The following is an 18,782-nucleotide window of genomic DNA, read 5'->3' as shown; positions in this document are numbered from 1 at the left end:
ATTAAATATTTTTTATTATTTTTGGAAAGAAAAATTTTTGAGGAATTTAATAATATGTGATGAGGAACACCGAATAAATTATACAGAAATTAATTAAAATACAACATGAAAACATCTTTAACAAAAGATAAAATAGACGTCTTTATCTGAGTGGCCACCTTAATTTTCATCTTTCGTTGAGATATATTTAATTTCCATAAAAATAAAATAAAAATAATAAAAAAATTAAATTATTCTTACTAATCTAACCCTAATTTTTTTATTTTTTTTCTTTTTTTGTTTTACGTTGAAATGAAATTTTAATAGAAACACGTCTTCTTTGCCTCTTTCCCAAATTCATGGAAACTCCAACGACGCCAGCATTGTTTCACCGTTGATTTGAGTTTGTACCACCATCACGCACTTCATTTTAGAAGGAAAATGTATTTCAATCCTCTTTTTTTGTTCACGTTCATATTCCTTCTTCTATTACTGTTTTTGTGCATTTTGATCTCTTTTGCGTATGTTTGTGTTTCTTTTTCTACCACTATTTCTACACATCTCAATCTCTTTTTTATTCATGTTCATATTCATTGTCTATTTCTTCTTTCATTGTCGTCTCTTATTTCTCTTTTTATCATATTTTAATCAAAATATTTTAATAAATTTAAATATAAAATAAAAAATAATATTTTATTATATTTATATTTATTTAAAAAATTAAAATTTAAAAATTTTAATTAAAAATATTTTAATAAATTTTAAAAAATAATATAAAAAATAATAATCTATTTATATTGTTTAATATTTATATACAGTTTTTTATATATATTTATTAAATTTAGTTATTAATATTTTAATTAAAAATATTAAGGACATAAAGTATACAAAATAATAATAAAAAAGGCTGACAAACTCATCTCACAACACACTTTAAGAAACTAAACAGCAGAACTCCGTTCCAAAACTGACCCAGAATCATCCTCATCGTTGTGTTTATTACAAAGATTTTAGTTGACCGCAAACTATGAAGTGTGGACATTTTGTTGAATTGTCGTGTTCACATATTGGATACATTTTGGATATAATATTTATCGACATTCGGCCGACACACGTGTCTATTGTGTTCAACCATGTTTTATTAAAAAATAAAAAATTCTTTTTCGAACACCAATTAAATACCATCATGTGTTAGCGTATCCAGTCTAATTCTTAATATATATTCTTAAAATAAATTTAAATATAATATATATTATTATTTATTAAAACAAAAAATATTTTAAATACTTGATAAAATTAAAATAAGACATTAAAAATAATTAAAAATTAATTTATATCTTAATATCAATAAAATATCAAAATATCATTACGATTTGTTTCCATGTTACATGTAAGATGTTGGCATGTCTCCCATGTCGTGTCGTATCAGTGTCGGTGCATCATAGACGGCAAAGCTTGCAAAGAACCAAATATTTAAGGCTTCCTTCCTTTAAGCATTCTAATTAGTAAGAGAGTCCTTGAGGGTGTTGGCCACATCAATGACAAATCGATACCTAACATCATTATTTGGGAGCCTCTCTAACGCAGTTCACGTACTCCATTGCTATAACCTCAACCTCCGCAGTCACATTATGATTTGCTGCAAAATCCACCATCTCTTGCATCTCTTCAATACCTCCTATATTACTCCCACCAACCATCTTCCTCCCTGTATATACCATCATCATTTCATTGATTATAGAATTAATTAAGTCCCATTCCACATACATATATCTAACATATGGAGACTTACCCATAAGCAAAGTTTGGGCTGACATCTCAAGAGGCAAGGGAGGTGCTCCCACAAATATGAGTTTTCCACTTGTTTTCAATAAACCAAGCGATGGTTCAACCGAGTGATTACCAGAAACTGTGTCGATAATACCGTCATTGTACACATAGCATCCTAATTAAACACGACAAATTGTTATGGCTACTAGCTATCTATCTGGTTATATTTAGATCATGAAACAATGTCAATAATTTATGTAAAAGAGTTTACCTGCAACTGTTGATGATCATGACTGATCAAGAATGCATCGGCACCAAGCTTCTCCAATGCTTCCTTCTTCTTGCTAGGAGAAGTGCTTATTACCGTGACCTTCATATTAAAGGCCTTAGCAAACTCACAGCCACGTGACCAAGGCTCCAAGTCCAACCACGCCCACGTGCAGGCCCGGCTCAGAAAGCCCATAATATTTCAATGGGCTGTAAACTGTGATTCCAGCACTAATCTGTGTAAGTCGATTTTGTGTCTAGAACTATTTTCATTCGATATCAATATTTTTTCTAATATGTTATTTTTTATTTAAATAGATGTCAAATTCGTGATGAAATTAATCTTTAACCTATTGACTATTGAGTTGGGGATATCGTAGACAACAAAAAAAAATATTGTACATATTTATTATTATTTACTCATTGATGGCATATATGCATTAATACTGTTCACTATTCGTCTATACATGTACTTTATGATGTGTATTTTCGGAAAACGAAAAACGAATTCCAAACACACAAAACTAACCGGCAAGTGCACTGAGTCGTATCAAGTAATAATAACTCACGTGAGTGAGGTCGATCCCACAGGGATTGAAGGATTGAGCAATTTTAGTTTAGTGGTTGATTTAGTCAAGCGAATCAAGAGTTGATTTGAGTGGTTTGTGTTTGACAGAAGCTAAATTGCATGAAATTAAAAAGGAGAGGGACAATTGGCAAGAATTTAAAGTGCAGAGAAATTAAAGAGGCTGAATATTAAAGTGCAAGAAATGTAAATGGCTTGAATTGTAAAGGGAATTGGGAACGGGATTTGCAGAAATCAAACAAGGAAAAGTAAAATGCAATAAACAGAAAAGTAGAAGATGACTTGAATTAAACCGGATCTAAAACGGAATTGAGAAAAAGCTTGGTGTAGCGACGAAATAAAGAAATTGAAATTGAAAACTGTAGATCTTAGGACTCAAGAGACTAGATAGCTGAGTCTAGATCTCACTGCCTTCCTAGATCCAACAAGAACGATGCAATCGGAAATAAAGAAAAGTAAGTTGCAGAATGAGTAGAAGAAGAAGCAATTAACAGAAATGGAAATTCAATTGTGCAGAGATTTAAACAAGATCTCAAGGTGAGATTGAAACAGAATTTCTTCAATTCTCCACCCAAGATCCAAAACAAGAAAAGTAAAGAGTGCTGAGCAAGAACAAGGAAGAAGAGAGATCAATTCTCCTTCCCAATTCTCTAGAATTCTAAAGCAACAATTCAAAAATGTAAAGGTGAGCTCTCTGTAAGTGTTCCCAAATTCTCTCCGGAAAAGCTCTCCTAAAACTTAAATCCTAAGCTATTTATACACTTTCTTCAAATGGTCTTCAAGCCTTGAATTGGGCCTTTGCTCTTGATGGAATTGGGTTGATAAAGGCCTTGGTTGATTGCTCTTGGAGTTGGAGAAAGATCCATTGTAAACCGGGTTGAAATCATGAAAGTTTGAGTAAAAGTTTGAGGCAAACTTTTACTCAAACTTTTTATACCAGATGGCTTCACTTGCTGCTACCAACGTTTGGGCTAAAGTTTGAGGTCAAACTTTTGCTCAAACGTTGGCCCCTTGTGTATATGTGTGGCGCCAACGTTTGCCAAAAAGTTTGAGGCAAAGTTGGCGCAAACTTTTCTCCTCCAGGGTGTGCAAGTGTGGCGCCAACGTTTGCCAAAAAGTTTGAGGCAAACGTTGGCGCAAGCTTTTCTCCTCCAGGGTGTTGGTTTTGTGATGCCAACGTTTGCCAAAAAGTTTGAGGCAAACGTTGGCTCAAGCTTTTCTCCCAAAAGTTTGAGCTAAAGTTTGAGGCAAACTTTTGCTCAAGCTTTTTTCCTCTGGAGTGTTTTCAATTCTTCCAAAAGTTTGAGCTAAAGTTTGAGGCAAACTTTGGCTCAAACTTTTTTTCTCTGGCATGTTTTCAACTCTTCTAAAAGTTTGAGCTAAAGTTTGAGGCAAACTTTGGCTCAAACTTTTTGTTCTCTCTTGCTCCTAGCCATTCCTTCTTCCTTCAACCTTCTTCAAAACTCTTTCCACCTATCATCAATCAATCAAAACAATCAAAGCTATGCCCCAAATCATGAGATTGTGTTTCTTTCATAATATATGACAATTATGGCATAAAATCTCATGAAAGTGCATGAATTCATACATGGTTGATTGAATCAAAGTAAACATGGAAATCTACCCAATTGGCTTGCTTATGGCTTAAGAAAGTGCATAAAATCAATTGAAAACAAAAGAAAAAGGCTAGTGAAACTAGGCTAAGATGACTTGTCATCACAACACCAAACTTAAAGCTTGCTTGTCCCCAAGCAAGAAAAGAATTATTGAGAAGAAAGAATGAAATGGAAGAGGATGTTCATGCTAGCAGAGTATTATTGGTAGTTCATGGGGTTTTATGTGGATATGTAAACACTCACTTCTTATTGACTTTTAGGCCTAGAAAGTCTCCTTCAAGCATCAAGCAACACACTGCTATGACCTCTCATTATTCCTTTGTCCTTGACTATTACTTTTTTCTCTATAAGCTTTAGTTCAGTGTCATGTGTAACAAGTTCTTTTCTTTCTTTATACTTGACGCATTATTCACTATAAACACTTGGCTCACATTCCTTCTTAAAACATTGATGCCCAACACCTCTTTGGGTTACTAAATGCCTTGTAGTTAGGTTGCTCTTGATAGTGGACTTTCAGCTGATGATCCCGGGTTAGTTAACCCAAGTCACCAAGTGTTGATGCACTCCAAAGAACTTAATAATCCAAGCAGATCCTAGTACAAAGACACCACAGGCATATATTCTAAGGTTCAAGCTATTGGTGTCTAGCTTTGTTTCTTTTTTTTATTTTCTTTTGTCTTGTTGCCACTTTTTGGCTATTTCTTTTCTCTTTTTTTTTTCTTTTTAACCAAGGACTTTTATTTGATTGAGAGTCATAGATAGTAGGCCACTTTCTACTTAGAAGGAGACATCCTAGTTCTCTTATTCACTAAAAGTGAGCTATCATACAATCACACATGCATACCACCACTTACTTTTATTGTACTTCTATCTAACAGAGAACTATCTCACTTCACATTCAAACATTTCTTTTATTGAATTAAAGATGCAGACGACAAAGCATGCTTTTTGTTAAGTGAAAGTAAACACACAAGCACACACTTAGACTAGCTTACTTATTGCAAAAAAATTGATTCTACTTGAACTAGATAAACACTTTAGCAAGACATAAATCAAAGCATTTCTTAACAGCAAGAGTTAAGTATAGATACAACCTATTGGTTTGCAGTTCCTTTGTCCTTCCTTCTGTTGTGCCCCTTTTGAGTTATGATGCATAATGTCTTCAAATGGTGGTTAGTTCCCTGCACAATTCTCAAAAGTTTCTTGCTTCTCAAGCCCTTAGGTGACTGGTTAGTATGCATGAATCGAGTGTGGCTTTTGGATTTAATTTGGTGTGGGAACACCAAACTTAATTCCTTGCCACTGTCTCTAATGCAACAGGTTGTACATTTATAAATTCTTTTGGCCTTGCTAAAGGTTATGGAACCAAACTAAGAAGCAATTAACTGGTTGAATAATTTGTCTGATTGCTTGGAGCTATCATTATGCAAGAGGTGAGAGTATGCTTTTAAATGAGATTTTGGTGGAACACCAAACTTAGAATCCTTCATTCTCCCTTAAATTGTTTTGGTGTGCAACACCAAACTTAGATCCTTGCAATACAGACAAAACTACTCAACCTTTTTATTGAAACAGCTATGAAAAGAAAACTACCTCAGGTTGGGTTGCCTCCCAACAAGCGCTTCTTTATTGTCATTAGCTTGACATCTCTTTCTTTGATCATGGAGGCTGAAAAGCATAGTGCCTCAGCTTTTCTCCTCTTACTGTGAACTTCCTTCCGGTCTCCTTTTTGATGATCTCTAGGTGTTCAAGTGAAAGGACCCGGTTCACAGTGTAGTATTCAGATGATTGTGGGGACACCTTCATTGGTTGGGTGTTTAACACTACTTTATCCCCTGGTGAAAAGCCTTCAGTAGGGATCTTCTTGTTTCTCCACCCTCTTGGCCTCTTCTTCTTTTCTTTCTCAAAAGATACTCCCTGCCTTGGTGGTTCCTTATCTGAGATGTTGAATTTCTCATCTGGAGGTTTTGGATCTAGTTCCTCCTTGATTTCTTTGGTCTGTTGCACTATCTCTACTTCTTTCAAGCATGGATTTGGAAGTCTTGGAGCTAACTCATTGACTACCTCCTTCAAACTTTGATCTCTGGCCTTATCCTCCGTACACTCTTCTTCTTGAGTGGGCTCATGTGGGGTTTTAAAAACATGGAATGCTAGGTGCTCATCATGCACTCTCAGCAACAATTCCCCTTTTTCAACATCTATCAGTGCTCTGCCCGTAGCAAGAAAAGGCCTCCCTAGGATGATGGGAGTGTTAGGGTCCTCCTCCATATCCAGAATGACAAAATCAGCTGGGAGAAGGAATTTCCCCACTTTTACCAGTATATTCTCTACAACTCCAATTGCTTGCTGGATGGATTTGTCAGCCATTTGAAGGAGTATTCGTGTGGATTTCAGCTCACAAATTTGAAGTTTCCTCATTAGAGACAAAGGCATCAAGTTTATGCTTGCACCAAGGTCACAGAATGACTTTTCAATTGTTATGTCTCCTATGGTGCAAGGTATATAAAAACTTCCAGGATCATCTTTCTTCTCTGGTAACTCTCTTTGGAGAATAGCACTACATTCCATTGTCATCTCAACAATTTATCCTTCTTTTAGGGACTTTTTCTTTGTCAGCACTTCCTTCATAAATTTGGCATACACTGGCATCTGTTCAAGTGCTTCTAAGAAAGGAATATTGATGCTGAGGGTCTTGAATATGTCCAGGAACTTTGAGTATTGCTTATCCTCATTCTCTTTTTTAAACCTCTGAGGTATGGAAGTTTGGGGATATGTGGCTTCACCCCTTCCTTCTTCTCTTGTAGTTGTGTTTCAAGAATGTCCTTATCTCTCTTTGAGCTTTTTGCATTCTTGATTTCTTGATCTTCTTCACTTCTCTCTTCTGTCTCTTTTTGTGGAACTTCTCTGTTGTGTTCTTCCTGATTGATGGCTTTCTTCTCACTTTCCACTATAATTGTTTTGCACTCCTCCCACTTTGTAGCTTTTCCTTTGTCCCTTGAGTGGTCTTGAGTGGCACTAGGGGATACATTTGATTGCTTCTCATCCATCTCTGCAATTCGTTTAGCCATTTGTTCCATATGCCTCTCAAGATTTTTACTTGTTATGGCTTGATCCTTCCGTGCTGCTTCATGATCTTGTCTTGCCATCTCTTGATTTTTTATGAGTTTCTCCACCATTATCTCTAGATTAGAGATTCTTTGGGAGTCTGGATTTAGTTGTGCTTGTGTAAAGTGAGATGGTTGTTGCTGGAAGTTGTTTGAACTATTTGTGGGGTTGTTTTGTGGGTGGAATGTGGACGTGGAAGGTGGATGATGGTTGTTTTGGTTAGTGACTGAATTATTGGGTGGATAATAGCTGGAATTTGGGTGGTCATTTTGGGGTTTTCTATATGGATTGTGGGTTATGTTTTACTGGTTGTTGTTCTGGTTGCTTCTTGAGTTGTTTTGGTTTGAATTCCTTTGCCATGGTTGTTGGTTTTGAGTGTGGTTATCTCCCCATCTGAGATTTGGATGGTTCTTCCAGGATGGATTGTAGGTGTCACCATAAACCTCATTTTGGCCTGAACCTTGGTTGTGCACATATTGAGGTTGTTCCTGCTGCTGATCTTCTTGGTTTTCTTTATTTTGCCCCCATGTGGTTGATGGTTGGCTTGTATTCACTGCTGCAACTTGCAAGCTATCAATCTTTTTAGCCATCTGCTCAAATTGTTGTTGAATCTGCTCCTGCATTATCTTGTTTTGAGCTAGGAGGGTGTCAACCCCTTCCATTTCTAACACTCCTTTCCTTAGTGATGGTTGGCGTTGTCTCTGATGGCCAAAAAAATATTGGTTGTTAGCCACCATGTCAAGGAGGTTCTGAGCCTCTTCAGCTGTCTTCATGAGTTGCATTGAGCCTCCTGCTGAATAGTCAAGTGCCTCTTGAGCTTTCATTGTCAGTCCTTCATAGAAATTTTGGAGTTTATCCCATTCATTAAACATCTCAGGAGGGCACTTCCTGATTAGAGCTTTGTATCGTTCCCATGCCTCATACAAGGGTTCAGCATCCATTTGTGTGAATGTTTGTACTTCAGTCTTCAATCTAATAACTCTTTGAGATGGGTAAAACTTGGCAAGGAACTTGGTTACTAGATCATCCCAGTTGTTGATGATGTCTCTTGGGAAGGATTCCAACCATTGAGTGGCTTTGTCTTTGAGGGAAAATGGAAATAGCAGCAATTTGTAACTGTCAGGATGCACACCATTGGTCTTCACTGTGTTACGTATCCTCAGGAAGGTGGATAGGTGCTGGTTTGGATCTTCCAAGGGGCCTCCTCCATAGGAACAGTTGTTCTGCACCAAGGTGATGAGTTGGGCCTTCAATTCAAAGTTATTTGCATCGACATTTGGGGTAAGGATGCTACTCCCACAATGCCTTGGATTAGCAAATGTATATGAAGCCAAGACTCTCCTCTGGGGTTGACCATTGTTGTTGGCCATTCTCACTGGTGGATTTGTTGGATTTGTTGAGTGTTCCTCCAATTCATGATATTCTTCATCTGATTCTTCCTCTCTAGCAACATTTTTTTCTCTTGCTTCTCTTCTTAGCCTTCGGAGGATTCTTTCGTCAGTTTCATGAAAGGTAGGGATCTCTCTTCTTGTATCTGACATACAAGCAAAACACAAGAATCACACAATACCAGAAAAGCAATAACACTTCAATCCATGGCTGAAGTGAAATATTAGTTAGCTTAGGCAAAAATTCAAACAGTTAGCGTGTTAGTCAAAAGTTAAAGAAACAGAAAAGAAAAAGTGCTTGATCTAGATCTCCACTTCACTTAATCATTGTCAATCTAATCAATCCCCGGAAACGGCGCCAAAAACTTGATGTGTATTTTCGGAAAACGAAAAACGAATTCCAAACACACAAAACTAACCGGCAAGTGCACCGGGTCGTATCAAGTAATAATAACTCACGTGAGTGAGGTCGATCCCACAGGGATTGAAGGATTGAGCAATTTTAGTTTAGTGGTTGATTTAGTCAAGCGAATCAAGAGTTGATTTGAGTGGTTTGTATTTGACAGAAGCTAAATTGCATGAAATTAAAAAGGAGAGGGACAATTGGCAAGAATTTAAAGTGCAGAGAAATTAAAGAGGCTGAATCTTAAAGTGCAAGTAATGTAAATTGCAGAAACTTAGATTGCAAGAAATGTAAATTGCAGAATCTTAAAGTGTAAGAAATGTAAATGGCTTGAATTGTAAAGGGAATTGGGAACGGGATTTGCAGAAATCAAACAAGGAAAAGTAAAATGCAATAAACAGAAAAGTAGAAGATGACTTGAATTAAACCGGATCTAAAACGGAATTGAGAAAAAGCTTGGTGTAGCGACGAAATAAAGAAATTGAAATTGAAAACTGTAGATCTCAGGACTCAAGAGACTAGATAGCTGAGTCTAGATCTCACTGCCTTCCTAGATCCAACAAGAACGATGCAATCGGAAATAAAGAAAAGTAAGTTGCAGAATGAGTAGAAGAAGAAGCAATTAACAGAAATGGAAATTCAATTGTGCAGAGATTTAAACAAGATCTCAAGGTGAGATTGAAACAGAATTTCTTCAATTCTCCACCCAAGATCCAAAACAAGAAAAGTAAAGAGTGCTGAGCAAGAACAAGGAAGAAGAGAGATCAATTCTCCTTCCCAATTCTCTAGAATTCTAAAGCAACAATTCAAAAATGTAAAGGTGAGCTCTCTGTAAGTGTTCCCAAATTCTCTCCGGAAAAGCTCTCCTAAAACTTAAATCCTAAGCTATTTATACACTTTCTTCAAATGGTCTTCAAGCCTTGAATTGGGCCTTTGCTCTTGATGGAATTGGGTTGATAAAGGCCTTGGTTGATTGCTCTTGGAGTTGGAGAAAGATCCATTGTGAACCGGGTTGAAATCATGAAAGTTTGAGTAAAAGTTTGAGTAAAAGTTTGAGGCAAACTTTTACTCAAACTTTTTATACCAGATGGCTTCACTTGCTGCTACCAACGTTTGGGCTAAAGTTTGAGGTCAAACTTTTGCTCAAACGTTGGCCCCCTTGTGTATATGTGTGGCGCCAACGTTTGCCAAAAAGTTTGAGGCAAAGTTGGCGCAAACTTTTCTCCTCCAGGGTGTGCAAGTGTGGCGCCAACGTTTGCCAAAAAGTTTGAGGCAAACGTTGGCGCAAGCTTTTCTCCTCCAGGGTGTTGGTTTTGTGATGCCAACATTTGCCAAAAAGTTTGAGGCAAACTTTTGCTCAAGATTTTTTCCTCTGGAGTGTTTTCAATTCTTCCAAAAGTTTGAGCTAAAGTTTGAGGCAAACTTTGGCTCAAACTTTTTTTCTCTGGCATGTTTTCAACTCTTCTAAAAGTTTGAGCTAAAGTTTGAGGCAAACTTTGGCTCAAACTTTTTGTTCTCTCTTGCTCCTAGCCATTCCTTCTTCCTTCAACCTTCTTCAAAACTCTTTCCACCTATCATCAATCAATCAAAACAATCAAAGCTATGCCCCAAATCATGAGATTGTGTTTCTTTCATAGTATATGACAATTATGGCATAAAATCTCATGAAAGTGCATGAATTCATACATGGTTGATTGAATCAAAGTAAACATGGAAATCTACCCAATTGACTTGCTTATGGCTTAAGAAAGTGCATAAAATCAATTGAAAACAAAAGAAAAAGGCTAGTGAAACTAGGCTAAGATGACTTGTCATCACTTTACAATTCAAAAAAAATGATACTATTTGCAAACACATAATTACTAAGAAATTCAGTACTATTCACAAATATTGTACTATTCGCAAATACGCCATTTGCATGTTTTAAAACACCATTCGAAATCAATATCTACTTAATTGTTCTCAAGTTTGGTATCTATTTAAAATATAAAAGTTAAGCAATTCAATACACGAGGCACAAAATAGTATTCCCCCAATTTAGTATCATTGGTGGTGACGATACGTTGCAGCAAAGAACAGTGTTCCTTCCGGTGCGTCGAAGTAGCGGAGATTTTTTTTTTGCACAATTCCATTCTCAAAATCAAATTGCTGTCTTTCCTTTTATTTTTGGTGACTGAAAATTAAAAAACAACAAAAAAAAACTTAATTTTTTTTCATCTCACCACCCCCGCCACCCCTACATCTTCTGATCCTCCTCTTCCTTTTCATTTTTCTCTTCATATCACCAACTGGAAATTGTGTTTCAAGTCACCAAGATCGGCTGGGCAGTCCCGTTCATCAGAATAGAGTTGCAAGTTGCAAATGTGGCAGCAAGAAAAAGCCTTGTGTCGAAAGAGAAAGAACTGAGTGAACCCAGATAAAGAAGAAGTTTTAGCAGCAGAGACTATAGCACAAGGTGAAGAGAGCAGCGGACGGTATCCCAGCAACCAGTAGGGTCGAGATTGTAGCTGAAGATTTGAAGTTTATCTTAAAAGTCAGACTAAATGGAAAAGGAGATTTCGAAAGTCCAGAGAAGTAGGGCGACCTAGAGATGGAAGAAGCACGATGGGGAAGAACGTGCTACCGCAGCAATAAACAGAGATGGGAGAAGTGTTGGAATCTGCTGCATGTCATGCGCTTGAAAGCAGGAAAAGATCCTTGTATACTTCTTCTTCTTCCTCCAAATGCATACTGTTTCTACTGTTAGTTATTTATTCCAAAGTGGGATTAACACTATTGGGCTTCATGTTTCAATACTTTGTGTTCTTTTCTTTTGCTGACTTTTTCAAGGATTCATTTTTTTGTTTTGCGGTTTAGGGTTTCACACATATTCAAACGAGTTACAACTTAAAGTGTTGTCGGTAATGGTTCTATAATTCACGGGTAAGCATTGGATTCTTGCATAATTCAAGCGCCTCGATCATGACATCAAATTCCTTTGGGTTCTTTCTTTCTTTCTTATAATTTTGATTTGCTTACTAATAAAATGGAATCTAATTTTATTGCAAGCAAACTTCTTTGCAAGTTCTGAATTATCTGTTATTCGTCAGAATTTCTTGCCAAGTTTATTGCTATCCATTTTTCTTTTAAATTCATTTCCTGTGTTTTCTTAAACTATGCAGGAAAAATTGAAGAGAAAGCAGATAATGTGTATCATTTTATTAATATCTCTGCCTCTCTTTTTTTTTTTTTTTTTGTTCTTGATCATTTTCCTTATCTTCCCTTAGGAGGAACAAGGTGTAGAACATCTCTTCAAACACTTGTAGGATTTTCCAGACAATACGTCACAACATTTTGATATTGTGTGCATTCTTTTTTTATTTTCTATCATACCTATTATTCATTTGTTTGCTTCAAGTCATTCATGTTTGATAAAGATATGTTTCCAATAAAAATTGTGATCAAATAGATATCTATTTAGAATCACTCCTATAGTGTTTTGATAAATCCCAATTCAATTTCTAATTGGTTTGGCTCACATACTTGAATCTTATATGCTTTTTATTGCTCTGTAATACATTCCATTATCACATATAAAAAGTTCTCATCATTTCATCAAGTTTATCTATTTATTTATTTATTTAAATTCTATTATTTTGGTGACTTTGTTTTAACTGATATTGTGCATGCTCTGTTTTCAGGTCCTTTATTTATTTAATTAATTTTGTTCATTGCAAGAGATCCGTTAACCCTTTCAAACCTCTATATTTAGGAGGATAGGTGGAAATATGGTAACTAATTTCATCCATTCTAATAAATTTCTTTCATCAAATCTATAATTGTCCTTTATTTATATTTTTGGTCATTTATTTGTGTTTTGGCTTCCAAAGGTTCAAGTTGGAGGATAACTTTGTACAAAGTTGACAGTAAATTGGGTGAAGGTGAACGTCTATTGCAGCCTCTGAATTTTCAAAGTTATTTGAAACTTTTGGTTTGAGATTAATTTTGGTTTTAGTTGACTTCTATTTTTTATTTCTCAAATGGCACTAAAATTTGGGATAAGATCAGCAAAGGCAAAACATATCTTGATTTGGCAATAAATTTGGGCACTATAACTATAGCCCTTCTTATGAGTGGCAAATTCATTATATATTCCTTTAATATCTTGATTGTAAATATCCTTCATTACACATTTCTATATTGAGGAGGTAGAGGATACTAGCAGAGATAGAGACAATTGACAGAAAAAGGTCAATAAAGTTTGTTGTCATGTCTGTGTATTACAATTTTCTTCAAGATATGTATCTTTTTAAAATGAAATTTTATCCGAAATGATTGTATATTTAAAAATATTAAAAAATACTAATTTTTTTTTCTTACAATAAAATACATAACAGAAAATGAGTGAAAATAGAAAATAAAAATGCCAGATAAAAAGAGATAATACTGATAATTTTTTATCAAGGATCTAATTCATTTAAATTAAGAAAAAACAACAGTAAATATGGAAGAATAATTTGTAACTGATGATGTTATTGCAACAATTGATGAACTCAAAGAACTTGAAATGCCACAATGTGGTTACTATTTTGTTTCATTATTTATTTTTCATTAGTTGAAATTAAAATGATGGCATTGATTATTTTTAACCTTTTCTTCCTACTAGGTGCATCTTTGATTGGTTCATTTGTCAAATCAAAAATTCTTGCTGCATTTTCTGTTCCTACTGGAAAGAATTATTCATGCAATATTTTGAAATACAAGAGTCTGATCTTGAAGTAATTTCAAGACCTTTGCTATCTTTTAGATTTCATTTGATATATACATTTTCTATTTAAGAGGCATAATCTATTGAATTTGCATTTATGCATTATTAGGTAAGTACTTTAATTATTATGTCTCTTTGATAGTGTGATTGCTTGAATTGGTGGCATGTTTTTTGGCTATGATACCCAGGTATTTATTTCATTTCATTTTGGATTTCATATACATGATTAAAAAAAAACCATTATTCCTTCTTTAAATTCGTGTTTATTATGCCACATCTGCCCCAAATGATTCTTTCTGTTTCTAATTGTGTGCATCAAAGTTACTGATTTCATCTGATTTCTTACTTATAGTAGTTCATTGTGAAATTCTAATGTGTGTTGACTGAAGATATGAGAGATATATCAAGGCATTTTTCCCCTTCAATCATACTCCAAGTGTAATTAATAACCAAAATTTCTATTTTACAATTCATTCTATTTTAAGTAAGAACTGAGTTGTCACAATATCAAAACAAGAAAATTTTGATGCAGCTTTATCTTTGGTGCATCTATTCTTTTATAATATTTGTTTTATACATAAAAGAGAATTGTAATCTTACTTTAAGTTACTTACATATATCATATGTCTAGACTGATAATAAGGTAAGTAAGGTGATATAGAGTTTAAAATAGTTAAATTATGTTATTCACCTAAGGTCCCGTACTATCCCATCTAAATTGAACATTGCTAATTGCTATTATAACCGATGCAATTTTCAATTCTCATGGCCGCAATCAAGTTTTTTTTTTTTTTTTTACATTTTTTAACTTCTTAAATATAGTTTGTTTATTTATTGTCATTTTGATTGGTGTCTAATGACTAATATGTGATTAATGACCCAGCTTTGTCAGGTTGAGACTTAATTGGTCACGAACCTCATCTCGCACATGTTTAATGAAAATGCTCCCTACACGTTCACTGTGTTATGATTTGAGTTACGGGCTCTGAAAACATTGTTTAAGTGGCTAAAATAAATTACAAATTCCATAAAAAAAAAATTTTTGTTAATTTCATGGTTTAGTTGCTAGATGCAGAGGATGATCCTTAGTTGATAAATCTAATGGCTTCTTAAGATATGCGCTTTTTTTCTAGAGAACATTGGAGGCCAAAAAACAGGCAGATTAAAGTCCACATGATGCTTCAAATGAGCCTTAGGTAAATATTGCAAGTTTGTTCTTTCTTTTTGTTTCTTTTTCTTACATTTAATTTTTGTATTTTTAGGAATACACGCTAATGCTCTATTCTTGATGATGACTTGATTATAGAGAAGTTCTCCGCAGCAATTAGTGCGTCCATTATTGGTGTAATTGGAATGGAGACATCACTTGGAAGATATGGCATTAGGGATGTTTTTTGTTTAGTTTGTGTATAATTTTATAGGAAAAAATTTGGTAACCAAAATTTTTCAGCCATAATCAGCCAAAACTTTCCATATTTTACTTCATTTATATCACTTAATAACAGTTTTATTTTTTACTTCACTCTCTTATCATTCTACTTATCGTTCATTCTACTTATCACCGTTCTTATCAAATCTGCTAATTAATGATATTAATTAGAAAATCATATCCCTTTTTATTAGGCACTATTGTAATCAATACTTAATATTCCTTTTTATAATTTGATTTTTATATATAAAAATACAATAAAGATTAATAATAATTATATTTAAGAACGATAATTATAATATCAATTACATTAAATAATTGCAATTGATTCTTTGTCCGTTATGGTATTCATTATCAATTATTTAAACTATATTTTATTATGTAGTTCAAATTATTTTACATATATACTAATAAATCATGATTCAAAATATTTTAATATTTTATTTTTGAAGACATTATACATTTAAATCAACCTATAATTTTTTAAATCACCGTCTTTGATAATTTAAAATTTTATTTCATGTTTTTCAAAGTGAAAATGATTTATTTTAATTCACATATATTTCTAAATTTTAATATAATTAGATTTGAAAAAAAAAATGTCAAATACCTAAATTAATTTATTCAATTGACAAATTTATTCATAACATCCACAAGTTCATACACATAACATCCATAATTAAGTAAGATACACATAACATCCAAAATTTTATATTAATAACATCCATAATTTCATACTCATAACATTCATAATTTCATACATATAATATTTATAATTAACAAATTTTTACAATTAATATTACCAAATTTTAAATTATGTGTCTTGTTATATATTTCAAATTATCTTACATGTACACCAAAGGGTTATAATTTTAATATTTTTTATTTACTATTCATATGTATACTTATTTATTGATTTTAATACGACGAATTAATAATTATTTTTTAAATTTTATTTTTTAATTTTAATTTTTTTATTTTATAATAGCCTATATGTAAAATATGAGTTGTATACCAGAAGTTGTTAAATTCTCTAATTTAACATCCATATTTTTATACGTATAATATTTATAATTTTATATATATAATATCCATAATCAATAAATCGGTGCTAATTTATTATTTTATTTTGCAGGTCATGAACCAACAATTTTAGATATTTTTAATTTTCAATAAATAAAAATTGATCAAATTTAAAATATTTTATTTTTTATAAAATGTGTTGAGGTGATTTGAGTTTTTTTTTAATTAAAAATATAAGAATTTGAAATTTTTATTTGGAAGAAAAAAATTATACAATTATAAATACATGTAATAATAATGAAGGAGAAATTTTCGCAATCTGATTCACATTAAATTTAGAATTAACTTTTAGTATAATTAAATAAGGAAAGATAATTAATGATAGAAAGAAATTAATTGCATCAATTAAATTAGGAGAGTGATTCACACTCTCTTATAAACGCAAATACTATTAGTCATATACCTTTATTTATTATCTATAATATTTTGGTTACGTAGCATTGCCCAATTTTATATTCCATGAATTATGTTCTTTTGTTTCCAACTTACAAAGTGACTACACGGAAGAGTATGTTAAACAACAATGTTGAAAGAATGGAGTTAATTTTGAGGGTGTTTGAAAGTTTTAAATAAGTTAGAGTTTAATAAAATGTTTGAGAGAATTGAATTAGTTATGGAGAGAATTCTTTGATTAGGAACCAAAAGAATATAATTGAAATAAAACATGTAGAGTGTGTTTGAAATAATTATTTTGTCCTTTTAACTATTACCACTAACTCTTTAGTAAGGATAATTTTGGTAATATCATAGCTCATGAGAATACAATTGAAAATTAGACTACTTTTTGTGTGATTTGATTTAAATTAAATCATAAAAATTGAATTCTTACTATAAATCAAATTTGCGTTACTTTTTACTACTTAAGTATAAAAAAGAATTCTAACACTGGAGTGAATTGAAATCATAATGGTATTATTCATATTATCACTGCATCTACAAATAACATTAGAATAGTCTAATGTTCTTCGTGTCTTCTTTTTTTTTAATTAAAATGATTACAATTTACTTTAAATTTTACAAATATTTTAAAAATAATAAAGATGATCGTTTCTTTTTTATGCTAGATAAAATAACCAACAATTCTTTTTTCTAATCTTGCTTGTTCTGTAAATATTGAATAATGGGTGAGTCTCTTGTGGCTAACATTGTTGTGGTTAAGTGTGGCTAAGACTTAAGAGTTGACCATTCACTAAATAAACGGCACCTGGTAAGTTGGTTTCAGATATTTTTTTTCCCCTCTTCTTCTTATAAAACAAAAAACATTATCAAGAGAAAAAGAAAACTGTCTTCAAATTTCTGAAATTTCAACCTCATCACTTCCTCTCTGTCAGCATCTCAAATTTCATATACATATTTATCACTAAGGCTTGAAGTTTCGATTGGGATGATAAAAAAGAAGAACATCAAGGGCAGTGTTCTCCGCAAGCAATCCATAACCCCATTCAAAGCTACCAAGAACAATTATTCCTCCAACAGCAGATGCAGCATCACAATCCATATGGCATTGGTATCTATGTCGGTGGTAGCATCAGCAATGGAAGAGGGTTAATGTTCTCTCCTGAAGCCTCTCCAATCATGCAATCACCATGGTCTATGTCTTCATAATACGACTCTTTACGATATTGTACTACAACAAATAAGGGTTTTTGCAACAGTCAAAAATTGTTACCGTAGAATGAAAAACCGTTTCTAAAACTTTAGGCGGCAACGGTTTTTGACCTGTGGTATATGCGGCCGTTGCCAATGCTCATAGGCAATGACAACCGAAAAACCGTTGCCATAATTACTGGAATAGACAACGGTTTTGAAAGAAAATTTTAAACATTTTAAACAACGGTTTTGAACTGTTACTCGATAAGCAACGGTTTTAAACCGTTCTCTTTCATGATCCAACAGTTTAAAACTATAACTGGATAGACAACGGTTTTAAACTGTTGTAATTTTATTATTCACAAAGCCAACGGTTTTAAAGCGTTATCATTGGTGTCATTTTTTGGCAACGGTTTTAAAACGTTATCATTGATGTCGTTTTTTGGCAACGGTACGGTTTTAATACCATTGTCATTTTATAGTCGTCTTAAGACAACAGTTTTAACACCGTTTTTTTTTTTGTGACTTTTGACAACGGATTTTTGTAATGATATAATTCTTTATTTACAATAGTTTTCTCATGTTGCATTGAAATTAGTTCCAACTATTTTTTTAATTTAGTGTCAATAAATAAGCTTAACTATTTAAATCAAATCACTAAAGAAAAAAATACATAATAAAGAAAAGTAGTACTCATTGCTTTGCATCATTTTACAACTTAAAATACACCAAACAAAATTCAAATCCAAATTAGAATCAATTAATTCATTGATTGCACACTCAAAAAACTTCAAAGTTTATAATCTATACATGTTGACA

General features: G+C 33.0%; 1 pseudogene; it reads right to left on the bottom strand.

Annotated features, from left to right (window-relative positions):
• Positions 1–1,477: 1,477 nt before the first annotated feature.
• Positions 1,478–17,871, bottom strand: LOC112735500 (mannitol dehydrogenase-like; annotated as a pseudogene).
• Positions 17,872–18,782: the final 911 nt, after the last annotated feature.

The sequence above is a fragment of the Arachis hypogaea genome, chromosome 13 (genome assembly GCF_003086295.3).
Source record: "Arachis hypogaea cultivar Tifrunner chromosome 13, arahy.Tifrunner.gnm2.J5K5, whole genome shotgun sequence".
NCBI lineage: Eukaryota > Viridiplantae > Streptophyta > Magnoliopsida > Fabales > Fabaceae > Arachis > Arachis hypogaea.
Note: the sequence above shows the minus strand (reverse complement) of the source record. Positions and strands in the feature narration are given on the sequence as shown.